General features: G+C 46.8%; 1 protein-coding gene across 1 annotated transcript in view; it reads right to left on the bottom strand.

Moving 5' to 3' along the window:
* RAD51B (RAD51 paralog B) overlaps positions 1–12,062 on the bottom strand; it is a 683,490-nt gene that overhangs the window by 17,121 nt on the left and 654,307 nt on the right. The window lies entirely within an intron of this gene.

Raw genomic sequence — 12,062 nt, 5'->3', positions numbered from 1 at the left:
GAATCCTGGCTTATGGTCCGGGATGCAGAACCCCATGGCAATGACCAGCCCAGGATTAGATTGTTTTTTTCATTTTCAGTAAAACCCAGAGGAACGAGGAGTACAGTCATTAGAATAATACTTCTACATTTCGCTGTGGAAGCCTCTAGATAAAAAAGAGTGAAGATTTGTTCTTGGTTATCCCTTTTTGAGGCTGGGCCTTTGTTTTTAAAATGATTAAAATCATGGGTGAATGGGATTAAGGAGGGCACTTGCTGTGATGAGCCCTGGGTGTTGGGTATGAGTGATGAGTTATTGAATTCTATACCTGAAGCTGACATTACACTGTATGTTAACTAACTGGAATTTAAATAAAATCTTGAAAAAGAAAAAAAAATATACATGCACAAGGCCATAGGACAAGAAAGGCCCAGTGGCTTGGCTCTAGTGATCCTGTGGAGGGGCAGCTATTTCCTTCTGTTCCCATGAGCTCAGACCATACAAACCTGGCATTGTCCCCCTCTCTCCCTGCCCTGTGGTGCCTCCTCTTGAGTTACGGTCATCATGGAGATCAGGTTGGTTCTCTGGGTTTTAAGCAAAAGGTCAAGGCCTGAGAAGACTTGGAAGCAAACTGGAAAATCGGCTTCCCTCTCCAGAACTCCCTGTCAGCTTTTAAGCTTCTTCTGGTTATACAAGTTTTTGGAGAGGGCATTGGTCTCTTGTGTTCTGATATAGGTGTTGTTCTCTTAAGCTTGCTTTCCACTAAATCTCAGCAAACCACAAACAGAATGGTCCTGTTTACTCCTCCTTTATCTGAACTTTTTCTAAATAAAAGAAAATTAAGGGGATGCCTGGGTGGCTCAGTGGGTTAAAGCCTCTGCCTTCAGCTCAGGTCATAATCTCAAGGGTCCTGGGATCGAGCTCCGCATCGGGCTCTCTGCTCAGCAGGGAGCCTGCTTCCTCCTCTCTCTCTGCCTGCCTCTCTGCCTACTTGTGATCTCTGTCTGTCAAATAAATAAATAAAATCTTTAAAAAAAAAAAAAAAAGAAAGAAAATTAAATGCTTTCTCTTGCTTTTGAAATATACACACGCTGAGATCTGTTGAACCAAGGCAGTGGTCGGCTTAGCAAGGAGCGTGGATTCTGAGTCAAGAGTTAGCTAACCCAGCCCCGGCCCACCTCTGACCCTTACCGGCCTTCCATCATGCCCATGCCTCAAAGCAAGGTCCTGATCTCACCTCCAACACAGTCAATCCAACAACAGAGTTGAGGGGAGTAATACTGATCTAATTGTTAAGAGCCAATGAGAAGCTCCTACCCAGAAGCTCTAAAGTACTGAGGCCCAATCCCTTCTCCAAGAATGTCCCCTGCATCTCTCAGCACTAGTCATGCTCGCTGCTTTAGTGTCTCTATCTAGAAAGTAAGACTCATTCCTCATTGCCTGACACCATGGAAATGATGCCAAAAGAACAAGGGCTTTAAGCTTCATGCATCCTCAGCCTTCCTGCAAAGTTCCTGATATCTCATTCTCCAAAGCCTAGAGACCCACAAGAGATGAAATTTGCTGCCTGGTGGGCAAACAACCCAGTTGTAGGGTGGCTGGTTGTTTCTAGAATGAACAGGGCAGAGGGCTCTGGCAGTTGCGTAGCCTTCCTCTTTGGGATAGTCCCAGCTCAACAAGGGTGTGTGTATGTGTGTAGTGGGGGAGGTCATAGGAAAAGGGACATAATGTGTTCTGGAATCAAGTAGGCAAGATTCGGTGTTCAATTTCAAGTTACTAAGTGTGGTCCCAAACACAAAGAAGCACCCACTGAGTTCATTTCATTCCAAATCTGCTGGACCCCAAACCTTTGTAGATTTTCAGTCTGGGGGAAAAATGCAGTCCAGGGACCTCCAGAGAGACATCAGAGAGAGCTCATTGTATAAGTTTTGGAATCAGACAGACCTAAGTTCGGATTCTGGCCTCATTATTTAGAAGCTATATGAACTTGGGCAAGTCAAGTGACTTCTCAGAGTCTCAATTCCTTAATTTTCCAATTGGGGACAAATGAACACACCCTCATAGAGTTCCTGATTCAGTAATTTTGATAGACTATTCCTGGCTAAGCAGTAAGGCAAGACATTGGAAGAGTGTGCCCCAATTTCTGGCTCAAAGGAGATGCTCAATAAATGGTATCACTTGTTCTCTAAGCCCATTCTCATGGTCTCCTATTAAGGAAATAGTCATTCTTGAGAAGCTTCTTGGAAGCTAAGGTCTTTTTAGTTAAAGACTTTTTTTTTTTTTTTAAATAGTCTCTATGCCCAGTGTGGAGCCCAACGTGGGATTTGAACTCATGATCCTGAGATTGAGACCTGAGCTGAAATCAAGAGTTAGACACTTAACTGACTGAGCCACCCAAGTGCCTTTAGTTAACAGCTTATTAAGACAATGAGAAAATCAATCAAAGACACATATTCCTGTTATCAACCTCAGAGTGGGTTTGAATAAGACTTCCCTCACCCTAAGGTCCCTTTAACCCCTTGGCCTATTTTCCCAGTTCCCTCATACTTGGCAGCTTAAGATGAAAACCCTGGCTAAAATGTCAGGCTTTCACCCCTCTTTGAGGACCTCTGGAATTGACTAACGAGGTCACCATAGGTGCAGCCTTGCCCTTAGCCGTGAAAAATAAATAAATAAATAAATAACTGTCTGTTGGAGAACAGTAATAGGAGAACTATGTCCAGCACCTGGTACTGTGGGGATCTCAAACCACAGCACTGTTTCAGTAACACATTTCTGTTTCACCAGTCCAAGGTCCACTGACCATTAGGCAGGTCTGGTGGTTTCGACATGGGGGACCGGGTGCTCCTGTCTCACTCTGGAAGCCCTCAGAGCATATCTCCACATGCTGCTGAAGTACTGGATGGGAGGATAGGAGCCATCTTTTAGGAGAAATCAACAATGGTTTCTCAGTTCTATTACTTTAAATAATGTTCAGTATGTCAGACATGGTTTTGAGGGCCAAGCATTCAACCCAGGTGGCCAGCAGTGTTGTTAGTGTTGTTAGTGAAGAGGTAGTTGCTGGCCATCCCTGGCTTGCTAGAGTCAGGGGGAGAGTGGAGAGAAAAGATTTGGATTCCCTTCAACAGGTAAGTGAGCATAAATAAATAAATAGAGAGATAGCTAGATAGATGGTCAAAAGATAGATCCCTGAAATATGTGCTGCATGTTCTTGTTTGCCAGGATACATGGAAGGAACTGGGCACCAGGGCAAAGCTGTCTTCATCGGCTAGCTGAATGCAAGGTCTTCCACCTGGTGGCCCCAGAACAGGCATAGGTTGAGACCTGGGATCTGGACAGTGTCTGGAGGCTCCTTAGAATTTTAGGTTTCTGGGGCCCCTGCATGGCTCAGTCGGTTGTGTGTGCTTTCGGCTCAGGTCATGATCCCAGGGTCCTGCGATAGAGCCCTGCATTGAGCTCCCTGCCCAGCAGAGAGCCTGCTTCTCCCTCTTCCTCTGCTGCTCCTCCTGCTTGTGTGCTCTTTCTCTCTCCATCTCTCTTTGTCAAATAAGTGAATAAAATCTTAAAAAAAAAAAAATCAGGTTTCTGAGGGGAGTTTGGGGGATTCATATATCCATTCAACGAGTACATGCTGCAGCTTTGGTCCCAGGGGGAGTGACAGGTAATAATGACAGGTAATAAACAACAGAGACATAGCTCATGGATAATTTGGTGATAATTTTATGGAGAAAAATCAGTCAGGTAAGGGGGATAGGGAATCTTTAGGTAGAAGTTCCAGCAAAGTTAGGGTGTTTTGTGTCTTTATGTAGAATGTCAGTAAAGACCTCCTTGAGAAGGGAACAAGCCAAGATTCAGGGTTGGGGGGGTGCAATCAGGGAGAAGGACTAGCAGGTACACAGGCACTTGAGTCAGGCAGGAACCTGACTTTCCTGAGGAACATCAGGGAGTCCAGTGTGGCTGGAGAGGAGGAGAGAAAGATGGAGAGACAGAGAAGGTAATGGCTGAGAAGGGACAGGGCTCAGTCATGTGGGCCTCTAGGCCACTGGGAGCCTCTGGCTTTTACTAAATAAGATGGGAGCCACTGGAGGATTCTGAGCAGAGGGGGACATGAGCTGATGTCCTCGGATTACCCTAGCTGCTGGTACCCCATAGATAGATTTGAATCCTGAGTCCACATATGACCTATAAGTGAATGAGCTACTTAATCTCTGTGCTTCTGTCTCTTCACCTGTAGAATGGACTAGTAGTACTCATTCTTCATAGGGTCCTTCCTAGGGTTGCTGTAAGGGTGAAATGAAATAATGCATACACAGTGCCTGGCATGTAGTAAGAGCTCAAACATTAGACATTATTACACTGCTGCTGATGCTGTTGGTGGAACATGAGCAGTTTGGACATAGGAAGGCAGGTTCTACAGGGGCAAAGGGGTATTGAGATTGAAGTCACCAACAGGAGGAAAGTCAGTCATGGAACCCAGGACTCACTGGGAGGTCAGGAGAAGCAGCAGTCAAGAATGGGTGGACAGCTCAGCTCGAGAGTCCCGGTGCTAGTCTGTAGGTGGGCAGTTGGGGGGAGGGGTACCCCAGGAGTTATCTTAGTGGCTAACTGGAATCAGGAGCACCAGGTCAAGAAACCAGGAAACAAGGAGCTGGGTCTCAGACAGAGCGTAAAGAAGGGACTCTCCAAAGGTCCAACTGAAGGACTGCCCAGTTGCAGGGACAGCTCAGGAGCCAGGGACCAATGCCTACATCTTATTTCAAGAGTCCTGATGGACTTCGGGAAGAGAGAGCTATAGCTTCTAACAAGATAGAAAGCAAGGCAGCTGCTGACCCCGTCTAGCTCACAAGATGAGAAGTGGAGAGATAGTTGGGCAGGTTCCATGGGGCAGGTTGGTACTGATTTGTGGGAGAGGAAATTAAACCCATTACAGGATTGGGAGACTCCAGGGGACTACCAGACGTTTCACAGAACCCACTAGTATATTTGGGTTAGAGATAATATCTCGAAAGTTTGATCAGACATTTAAAAATGGATTACAAACATCCCTGATTCTCAGCCAAAAGCTTAGACACAGGACATGGGACAGACAAAAACCAAGGTCTTGAGGCCATGTTTCTGTACAGGCTTTAAACTAGCTATGAACTGGGGTCTGAGAGGCTATGTGGGCCAACAAACTACTCCAGAATGTCTTATTTTCTAGTTCTTGGGATTGTGCTTTATAGGTTTATTCTGCTAGGCAGTGAGATAAAATCAGTGTTCACTTCCTGTGTCAGCCTCTAGCAGCCCCATCTTCCCATTAGGGACTGTTCACTCTTATTTTGCTCTTCTTCTAACAGTCTTGATTACCTGGCTCTTGATTGAGGACCTGAGCTGGGGTGTCTTTCAAAACCAGTGAGCCAATAACCAACCAAAAAAACAATTATTAACTGACCAACAATGAACCTACTAACCAACCCGGTAGGCAGAACAATGGCCCCTTCAGGATGCCCATGTCCTAATTCCTGGAAACCCTGTGTATGTTACCTTATGAGGCAAAGACAAATTGACGTTGCTAATTGGCTGGCTTTAAAATAGCTATATTGTCCTGGATTGTCTGTGAGGGTCCAATGTAATCATAAGGGTCCTTAAAAATAGAGGGAAGCAGAAGAGGAAATCAGGGTGATGACAGGTGCGGAGGACTCAACCCAGGACTGCTGGTTTTGCGGATGGAGGAAGGGGCCATGAGCCAAGGAATGTGGGCAGCCTCTAAAAGGAAGAAAAGGCAAGGGAAGTGGGTTCTCCCCTAGGGCCTCCAGAGAGGCCAGTGCCCTAATCTCAGCCCGGTGACACCATATCAGACTCCTGACCTCTGGCACAATAAGGTAACGAATTTGTGTTATTTAAGCCATTAAGTCTGTGGCAATGTGTTCCAGCAGCAATAGGGAGGGAGCCCAGTGACCACACAAACTCTCTGTCGACTCAGGCCCTCAGCCTGGTTCTCTAGCCTTAGGGCATGATGTCACCTGTCTTGTGCTTACCATTCCTTGACTCTCCCTACCTCTTGCCTCTGCCAGTGTTCAAGATTCCTCCTCTTTTCTTAATTTTTAAAAGTTTTTTCAAAAGATTTTATTTATTTCTTTGAGAGTGAGAGAAAGAGAGAACGCACAGGTGGTGGGAGGGGCAGAGGGAGAAGCAGGCTCCTTGCTGCGTGGGGAGCAGGACATGGGGCTTGATCCCAGGACTCTGGGATCATGACCTGAACTGAAGGTAGACACTTAACTGTCTGAGCCACCCAGGCACCCACAAGGCTCCTCCTGAAAGCGTTCTTATGTCTTCTATTTGCACAGAGCTTTCAGGCTTACAAAGTACTTTCGGTGGTTGGTGTGAAGTTGAGAAAAAACAACATACACGTGAGTGCTTTGCAAACTGGAAAGCAAACACAAGCAAAAAGTCGTGAGAGATTTTGTGTGTGTGACTCTCCAGGCATTTGGAGCAAGGCTTCTGAAAGCCCACAGGGCTTCTTCCCTCCGGACACTGGCCACAGTGTCTTGAATGAGAGTTCCCTGTAGACAAAAGTTACCCTCTCACTAGGTCTGAAGCTTCTTTGAGGGCAGGGCTCAGGACTTACATATTGATCTTGGCAACCTTCATAGGGAGAAGCTTAGCTGTGGTACAAATGGCCATGGGGGTGAAAACAAGAGTCAAAAGATCACAGGAGGTTGCCAGGGGCACTGGCCCACCTCCCTGCTTAGGCACAGACCCCAGACTCAGACTCCCTGATGACAGGTCCATGCTTTCTCTCAATACCCTGCCTTGGTTTCTTTTAGGTCCTACCATGAATTCTTCCAGATGTCTCTGGCCCTTGCCTGATCCCAGACCTTCTCCTTTTTTTTTTTTTTTTTTTTTTTAATTAATTAATTAATTTGCAAGAGAGAAAGAGAAAGAGAGGACACACCCAGGGAGGAGGGGTTGTGGGGAGGGACAGGGAGAGGGAGAGAGAATTTCAAGCAGACTCCATGCTGAGCAGACCCCATGCTGAGTGCAGAGCCCCAGCTCAGGGCTTGATCTCATGACCCTGAAATCATGACCTGAGCTGAAACCAAGACTCGGACACTGAATTGACCGTGCCGCCCAGGTGCCCCTGATCCCGGATCTTCTTACATACAGTCACAGAGCCCCATGAAGAGAGTCTTGATTCTGGGCCCTCTCCTAATCTCAAGCTCCCTCACGGGTCCTGCCCTGGGATCTGCTCCAGGCAGGACAGCCCTCTGGCTACTCCCTGTTTCCGCAGGGTGGGAGAATGGATGCAAAACAAGGAGCCACAAGGCAGAGGAACCTGGGTATGGGGACTCAGGGGCCACCAGGGCAAGCTCACTCTTCCCGCTCTCTGGCACAGCTTGTCCTGTTACTCTGGGCCACTTTAGGTAAACGGGGGAAAAAAACAATGTCTGTCAGCTACAAAATGAACCCATCAGGAAAGGACTGTTATTGCCAAGTGTTCTCAGAGGCCATTACAAACAAAGAAGGTGAAAACCTGTCTTTAACATCAGGCTCCAGTTCCTGACTGTGGCCCCTAGTGGCCTTCTGTGCACAGAGGTCTGGGGGCCTTTAAAAGAGAGCCCTTGTCTACCTGCCCTCTTTCCTTTTCCAGGCTTCCCTGACCTGTTGCCCCAGCTCCTGGGGGAGAGGCTCCCAAATGAACAGCCCATGGGTCGCAGAGGCTGCTGGGATTCAGGCTGCTGTCCTGCCAGGCTCTGTGGCAAACCTGAGAGCCCACGGCAGTGTCTGCTGCTGGCTGTGCCCTTTCTCTAGTGGCATTTCCATCTCCAAGGAGGCAGCCACATCAACACAGCGTTCAGCGTCTTGCCCTCTGGGCGGGCAGGGGTGTCCCCTAGCAACTGGAGCTCTGATCTGCATATGCATCTATTCAGGACTTTCTTTCCCTGCTTCCTTTGAAACAAGCTTGCCCTATACCCAAGTTCCCTGTGAACCCCATACAATGAAAACAGCAGTTGACAGGTTCCCTGTAACTCGTGAAATCTGAGTGCATCCAAGGGGAGAAAGAGAGTGCTCATTACTGAAACACAAAACGAGCCCCTTTCAAGGCACAGCTCGTCTGGCCCTTCAGTTTGCTGCCGCTGACCCCACTGCCCTTCTGAGCACAATAAGCCGAGGGAGGAGAGGGAGAGAGAGGTCTTCACTCCTTAAGTTGCCGATTGATCATCCTCCTAACCCCTATGGGGGCTTCTTGGTCCAAACAATTCAGGTGACAGAGGTCAGGGCTCCAGCCCATTCCTTGGGGAGATCTTAGCTCTCCCTGCAGGGACTTTCCCAGGTGAAACAAAGACAACCTCGAGAAGCCTTCAGAAATTGCTGCTGAGGATGCAGAGCAGAAACAGAGAAAGGGGAAATCAGAGGTGCCCAGAATCACAACACTGGGCCTCAGCCCTTTCATCCAGCCAGACCTCAACCCCCTTTTCACACCCCGGGACTGGGCCGTGCATTGTGGAAGTCCAGTCGTGTCCACGCTCCAACATGGCGGCTAACGGCAACCACCTGGGAACACGGCTGGGGAGAGAAGCCAGACAGATGGTGGAAACGGCTCTATTTCTGCCCACACTGGCTTTTAGCTGATCAACCAAACTTCTAACATGCAAAATATCAGAAAAGGAGAAAGAAGAGGCAGAGAAAGGAGAAGGAAGAAGGAGGAAGAGGAGGAGGGGGACTGGGACAAGGACAAGGCTGAGGACAAGGAGGAGGAGGAGAAAGAAGAAAGAAGAAAGGCTTTCCAAGGAAGCCTGTAGAGATCTGCTGCCCATTCCTGAGACTGTCCAGTGAGGGCTCTGGAGGATCCAACTCCATGGTTTGAATGGTAGACCCCATTGGGCACAAAGCAACACAGGCTAGTGTAAGTGAAAAAATGCACTGGGGCTTTTGGGCTTATCCTATCCAGTCCTTAGAAGATCAAGAGATGGCTAAGCAGGATAGGGCTTTGTTCTTTTACTCCTGTTTCCAGAAGCAGTGACTGAGAGTGAGCGTGCCGACGTGCTGTGCCAATAATCTCTTTGGGTTTACCTGGGGACCACAGGTAGCCATCTCACCACCAGGCTTCTGAGTTTATCATCAAGAAATGCACCGTACCACTTGCAAGTCTCTAAATATGCCTTGGACTTTGATTTTTCCAATACTGTCCCTTCATGCTGAGTGCTGTCCTTGCACTCCCCTACCTGGAAAATTCCTGCAGTCTTCAAACTACGTTATCGAGGGCTGTGTTCTTTACATACATTCATTTCTTAGCAGTGTTCACATTGGGATCTCTTTACTTACTCTGTCCTAAGACTATCATTCCTCTGAGTGCAGGATCACTGCTTGTTTGTTTTTTCCATTTCAGTATCGGTGGTTAGAGCATAGTAGCTACTCCATAACCTAAAGAAGGGAACTAAATCATGATAAGGATCATTGTTTCTTGTTCAGTTTCTAGATTGGGTTTTATCCAATCACCAAGGACTTGTGAACAGGGCTCTGGCATTGCATAACCCCAGGGATCCCATTCACATAGAATATAATGTGAATAGGGCCCCCGAGTCTATGAAATACGGTGGCTTTGCTTATGACACTCCCACCATAGGCCAGGCTAAGGGGGAAATGGAAGTAACAACCTACACTCTAGTTATAGAGACAGAGCGAATATGGAAAGATGCAATAAAGACATAGTCCAGAGTGGCCCCGTCTATGGGTGCAGCTGGAGACCTGGGAAAGGAGAGGTCAGTGTGGATGATAGTCATTGGGAAAGGCTTTGTGAAGAAATTGCACTGTCCATGATGAATGTGGTAGAAAATATAATGATAAAAAAAAAAGCATGCAGGGTGCCTGGGTGGCTCAGTGGGTTAAGCCGCTGCCTTCGGCTCAGGTCATGATCTCAGCGTCCTGGGATCGAGTCCCACATCGGGCTCGCTGCTCAGCGGGGAGCCTGCTTCCTCCTCTCTCTCTGCCGGCCTCTCTGCCTACTTGTGATCTCTCTCTATCAAATAAATAAATAAAATCTTTAAAAAAAAAAAAAGCATGCAAAGCACAGAGTATTTTTAGGGCAGTGAAACTATTTTTCTATGGTATTATAATGGTAGATACATGTCATCGAACATCTGTCCCAACTCATAGCATGTACAAGACTGAATCCTAAGGTAAGCTGTGGACTTTGGGTGCTAATGATGTGCCACTGTAGTTTCATTGACTAAGAAATGCACCACTTTGGCAGGGGCTGTAGATAGTGGAGGAGACTGTGCCTGTGTAGTAGGGACAGGGGGTATATAGGAAATCTCTTTATTTTCTGTCAATTATGCTGTGAACATAAATCTTCTCTAAAAAATAATGTCTGTTTAGTAATCTGAAAAGAATGAGTCTATTTGGGATATTAACAAAGAACAAGTATATTGAAAAAGATTAAGCAAAGCCCATTGGAAGATAACAAACAACATGGTCTGACCATAGGTGGTGGGAGGGAGTATGGATTGAAGAGTAATGAGAAATTAGCTGGAGCCGTAGGATGGGGCAGACAATGAAGTCTTGAAAACCAAGCAGAGAAGTTGGGACTTGATTTTGGAGAACATTGACTTTATAGGTTTCCGGGAAATGATAGAACGAAAATAGTAGATACAGAAGTGGAGTTTGAGGAGTGTTTAGAGCAAAGAGAGACTAGAACATTCTCCTAGGTATCAAGGCACCAGGAGTTTCTCCAAGCTCTGGAGGTGTATGCTGTGATCTCATGACTGTCCACGGACAGAGCTGCAGAAGAGGGCAGTTGATCTGACAGCCGTGAGGAAGATCCTCCAGTGCTCCATGAGCATGACCTTTCTACAAATGGATCAAGGTCAATGATGAGTGGAGCTGGCATGACAGCATGTGAGACAAGGAATGCTCAAGCTTGAGGGGCTGGCCTGGCTTTGCTGCTTACTTACTTTGCTGCTGTTCAAAATCTGACTTTCATGTTGTTTCCCTAATATCTAATAAGAATGATAAATAAGACAGTTCTGTGGACAATGGGCTTTCTTGTTTATTGTTCACCTTTTTTATGCTCTGGATTTTTAGTACAGAATGTAAGAGATGAAAATATGGTTTTCTGTATCTTAAGAATCAGACAGTCATTCAACAAAGAGCTATCAACTCTGAGGACAGAGTGGCAAAAGAAAAAGACAAAATCCCCTGCCTTTCCAGGGCTAAACTATTCTCATAAGAAGCATGTAACTTAGTTTCTCGTCAGTTGGAGGGTCAGGGGAGTCCTGGAAATGTGCAGCCTGCAGCAGCCAGGAGAGAAGGGTGACAAAACCCAGAGAAATATGGGAGGTAGGGGTTGGCACCAAGAAAAGAGAGTAAGCTTACTTTGTTCTAGAAAAGTGGTCCTTAAATTTTCTAGCCAGCATACCCAAGGGAGGCAAGTAGGTATAGCCTCCCTCAACAAGAGTGACTTGTGGCCAAAGTGGTACTGGGGAAGGATGGGAGTAGCAAACACCCTGAGAAAGAAGAGATCGCGGTTACACTCCTTAGCTGTGTGGGGATAACCTGATGGAAGCACACAGGGGAGCAGTTGCTTCCTTTCCACACATTCTCCTAAAAAAGCATCCTTTTAGCAATGTCTTAGAAGATGTTACTGATAGGAAGATGTTAAGCCCATCACGAAAACACGCTGGGGAGAAAGCAAGAGTCAGTCTGTCCAGTATGTTGTCCAGATACTAATGATCAGGCATGAGATGTAGAGAGAAGTGGGGGTCAAGGGCAGAAGAGGTGAGCCTTCTTTATATGTCTGGATATGGGAATCTGGTGAAGCTGCTGGCCGGCTCTGGAGAATTATTGTAAAACTGGGCAATGGATCAAAGTCACAGGGTGGTAGATTCCATCTAATATAAGAAAGAACTTCCTGAGGATGGAAACTTTCCAACAGTGGCTGAGATGTCTTTCCCAAAGTTGTGTGGGTCCCATCCTGGAAGAATTCAAACCCCATGATGGCCATCTGTCAGAGAACCCTGTGTTGGGATGACCAAGCAAAGCCTCTAATGGTTCAAATCGCAGATTCTGCTAACAGATGGTAGAGGCCTGAAGAGTAGGCTGAA

The sequence above is a fragment of the Mustela lutreola genome, chromosome 7, assembly GCF_030435805.1.
Source record: "Mustela lutreola isolate mMusLut2 chromosome 7, mMusLut2.pri, whole genome shotgun sequence".
Taxonomy (NCBI): domain Eukaryota; kingdom Metazoa; phylum Chordata; class Mammalia; order Carnivora; family Mustelidae; genus Mustela; species Mustela lutreola.
This window is presented reverse-complemented; position numbering and strand designations above follow the sequence as displayed.